The sequence below is a fragment of the Macrotis lagotis genome, chromosome 1 (assembly GCF_037893015.1).
Source record: "Macrotis lagotis isolate mMagLag1 chromosome 1, bilby.v1.9.chrom.fasta, whole genome shotgun sequence".
Classification (NCBI taxonomy): Eukaryota; Metazoa; Chordata; class Mammalia; order Peramelemorphia; family Peramelidae; genus Macrotis; species Macrotis lagotis.
Window position 1 is genome coordinate 658,972,374 of NC_133658.1, and position 4,500 is coordinate 658,976,873.

The following is a 4,500-nucleotide window of genomic DNA, read 5'->3' on the forward strand; positions in this document are numbered from 1 at the left end:
AAATTGAGAAGAGAAATGAGAGTGAAGCAGGAAAATCATGAAAACCAAATCAGCAACTTGTTGAAGTAGATACCAAAAGATACTGAAGAAAATAACATCTTAAACCAGTTTGGGTCAAATTGAAAAAGCAATCCAAAAGACCAGTGAGGTGATAGATGCCTTAATGAGCAGAAATGGCCACATTTTCTTCTCTATAATTTCTTAAATTATAGAATGGAGCTAAGGAAAGTTGATGACTGTGTGAAAAATCAAGAAAAAATAAAACAAAACCAAAAGAAAGAAAAACTAGAAAAAAATGTGAAACATCTCATTGGAAAAACAAGTGACCTAGAGAACACATCCAGCAGAGATAATTTAAAAATTATTGTACTACACAAAAGTTAAGACAGAATCTAGACTTCATTATTCAAAAAATTATCTAGGAAAACTCCCCTGATATGTTAGAAGCAGAGGGCAAAATAGAAATTGAAAGAACCAGTCACCTCCTGAAAGAAATGCCAAGAGTATTAGAGTCAAATTTCAGGATTCCTAAACTAAGAAGAAAATATTACAAATAGCAGGAAAGAAATAATTCAAGTATCATGGAACTACAGGTCAGGATAATACAAGACTTAGTTGCATCTACATTAAGGGCTCATAGAGTTTGGAGTATGATATCCCAGAAGGCAAAAGAGTTTGGATTATAACCAAAAATCGACTAACCAGCAAAACTGAACTTTTTCTTTCAGGGGAAAAGATTGGCATTCAATGAAATAGGGGGCTTTAATAATGTATTATTTTAATTGATTTTTTATTTTTTCAAATATGTGTTATGAAAGCTTTTAAACATCCATCTATATGAATATGTGCATTTTTACCCTACAAAATTTCCCTCCACCCTTCCTTCCCACTCCACTCCCTTCACCAGCAAACAGTCAGGTTAATATTTTACATACACATTTGGGTTAAATATGTTACAGATTAGTCATTTTCAGTATGAGTATTAGGAATAAGAGAAAGAATATAAGAGACTTTTTATAAAAGGGGAATGCAGTATTCATTAGATTCTGAACGGTTTTTTTTTTGTTAGTTTTTTTGTTTAGTTTTTCTTCCTCTGGATTGGGTTAGCTGTGTCCATAACCATCTAAATAAGATTGTCCTACATTTCTGAACTGCTGGGAGTAGTTGAATCTAACAAGGTTCATCAGCTTAAAATATTGTTGCTAATAGGTAGAATGTTTTCTTGATTCTGCTTCCTTAACTCAGAATCAGATCCTCTAATTCATTCTATGCTTCTCTAGAGTCCAACCATTTAAGGTTTCTTGTAGAACAATGGTATTCTATAGTATTCATATACAATTACTTGCTCAACCATTCCCCAGTTAATGGACATCCCCTCAATTTACAATTTACAATTCTTTGCCCCTCTAAAAAGAACTGCTGTGAAGTGGAACTTTTCCCATTTTTTTATTATTTCTTCTGGATATAGGTCTAGAATTGGAATTGCTGGGTCAAATGGTAAGATCAATTTTATAAGCTCTTTGGCCATAGTTCCACATTGCTCTCCAGAATTGTTGGATTCGTCCACAATTCTACCAGCAATGCATTAATGTCTCAATCCTCCCATAACCTCTCCAATATTGAAAATTTTCTTTTTTTTTTTGTTATTGTAGCCAATATGATACGTATGAACGGAAACCTCATGGTTGTTTTCATTTGAATTTTTCTAATCAATAATGTTTGGAACTGTTTTTCACATGATTATATATAGCTTTAATTTCTTAATTTGAAAAATATTTCCTCTAAGCAGTACATAGAGCTAGGACAACTAAATATTAATGGTTATGGATTGTATTATCCCCAACCAGAGGAAGAAAAACAAAAGAAACAAAAAAAGCTGATGAAAATTCGTCCCTTCTACATCTGATGAACACTATATAAATTATCTCATATATATATATATGTATATATATATACATATATATATATATTTCCTTTAATCCTAATTCTTCATGCCCAAAATTACTAATTTTTCAACATGTTTAACAAAATTTGTATGTGTAATGCTAACCTGACTTCCCTGATGAAGGGAGGGAGTGGGAAATGAGGGTGGACAAAAATTTTGTAACTTGGAAATATTCATGTGCATAAGGATGAAAAGAAATTTTAAGAAAAGAAAATTAATTATTCATATCCTTGGACCATTCATCAATTGGGGAATGGCTTGCGATTTTAAAAACTTGATGCAATTATCTATGAAATTCTTTAGAAATGATGCCTTTATCAGAACTTCTAGTTATGAAGATTGTTTCCTGGCTTTCTGATTTCCTCCTAATTTTGGCAGCATTGATTTTTAATTTAATATAGACCAAATAATTCATTTTGCAATTTATGATGTACTCTATTAAGGTATGGTAATAAATTTTCCCCTTTCCATAGATCTAACAGATAAAATATCTCTTGGCTTAATTAATTAATCTATGGTGTTGCACTTTATGTCTAAATCCTGTGTCCATTATGTCCTTATTTTGGTGTAGAGAATGAGATGTGGGTCTATGCTTAGTTTTTGCCATACTATTTTCCAGTTTTCCCAATAATTTTTGTCAGATAATGAGTTTTTATACAAGAAGCTAATGTCTTTGGGTTTGTCAAACAGTAGATTATAGTAGCCATTTACTGCAGTTTCTTTTGAACTCATCCTAATCCACTAATCCATCACACTATTTTTTAACCAGTACCAAACAGTTTTGATGATTGCCTCTTTCTTGTATACATTGGTTGAGATAGACCACCTTCCTTTAATTTTTTTTCATCAGTTCCTTTGTTAATTTTGACCTTTTGTGGTTTCAGATGAATTTTGTTACTAATTTTTCGAGCTCAGTATAGTAGTTATTTGGTAGTTTGGTTTGTATGGCACTGAATAAGTAATTTAATTTGAGTAGAATTGTTATTTTTATTACATTAGCTCAACCTAATCATGAGTAATTGACATTTTTTCCATTTATTTAAATCTAGCTTTATTTGGGTGACAAGTACCTTGTAATTATTATCATATAGTTTCTGAGTTTGTTAGGGAGGTAGATTTCCAAGTATTTAATGTTTTCTGCAGTTACTTTAAATGGAATTTCTCTTTCTGCTTCTTGTTCTTGGATTCTGTTATTCAAATAAAGAATTGTTGCTGATTTTGTGGGTTTATGTTATATTCTGTTACTTTGCTGAAGTTATTAATTTTTTCAATGAGTTTTTAGATGATTTTCTCTGTTTCCCTAAATATATCATCTGCAAAGAATGAAAGCTTTGCTTCCTTATTGTCAATTCTGATTCTTTCAAATTTATTCCTTCTTTTATTGTTAAAGCTAACATTTTTTTTAGTTGAATTAAGCCCTTTATTTAATGTTACAAAAAATATTTAGTCAAACAGACCAAAACCCATGTCATCATCAGACTCCTCGGATTCTTCTTTTTTGCTTCTTCTTTCTTCTTCTCCTCAGCTGGGGCAGCTGCACTAGCAGGAGCAGCACCTCCAACAGGGGCAGCACCACCAGCTGCTGGGGCAGGTCCACCAACTCCTACAGTGCAGATGAGACTTCCAATACTGACATTAGACAGAGCCTTTGCAAATAATCCAGGCCAGAATGGTTCAACATTCACACCTGCTGCTTTAAAGAGGGATTTAATTTTATCTTCCGTGACCGTAACTTGGTCCTCGTGAAGCATGAGTGCAGAGTAGATGCAGGCGAGCTCGGAGACTGCCATTTCGGGGGATGGACTAGACTTGTTTGTAAGTGGTGCTAGCTGCTGGCTGAAGTGGAGTCACCTCAACACGGCCTTAGCTTCCGAAGAAGAACTGAGCACGTTACAGACAACTGAAGAGAGCTAAAGCTAACATTTTTAAAATTATGTTGAATTGTAATGTGATAATGGACATCCTTGTTTTATTCCTGATTTTATTGCAAATGTTCCTAGTTTATTCCCTTTACAAGTAAGATTTGTTGCTGGTTTTTGATAGATACTACCTATTATTTTAAGAAAAACTCCATTTATTACTATACTTTTTAGTGTTTTAACAGAAATGAATGTTGTATCTTAACAAAGATTTTTTTCAGCATCTACTAAGATAATCATATGATTTCTGTAAATTTTGCAATTGATATTTTCAATTATGTTGACTGTTTTCCTAATATTGAGCCAAGCCATCCCTGCCTACTTAGTATGGATTCTGCTTGATCATTGTGTATTTTCCTAGGAATAAATTGCTATAATCTCTTTGATAAAATGTTGTTTAAAATTTTTACATCAACATTCATTATGGAAATTGGTCTATAATTTTCTTTGTCTGTTTTGGTTCTTCCTGGTTTAGGTATCAGAACAATGTTGTTGTCATGAAAGGAATTTGGCAGAACTCCTTCTCCTATTTTTAAAATATAGGAAAAATTCGCTTATATATATCCATCTGGCCCTGGAAATTTTTACTTAGGGAGTTTATTGATGATTTCAATTTCTTTTTTCTGAAGTAGAATT

At 32.4% G+C, this 4,500-nt stretch overlaps 1 pseudogene; it reads right to left on the reverse strand.

Annotated features, from left to right (window-relative positions):
• Window positions 1-3,366: 3,366 nt before the first annotated feature.
• Window positions 3,367-3,735, reverse strand: LOC141522501 (large ribosomal subunit protein P1 pseudogene; annotated as a pseudogene).
• Between the last annotated feature and the right edge of the window lie 765 nt (window positions 3,736-4,500).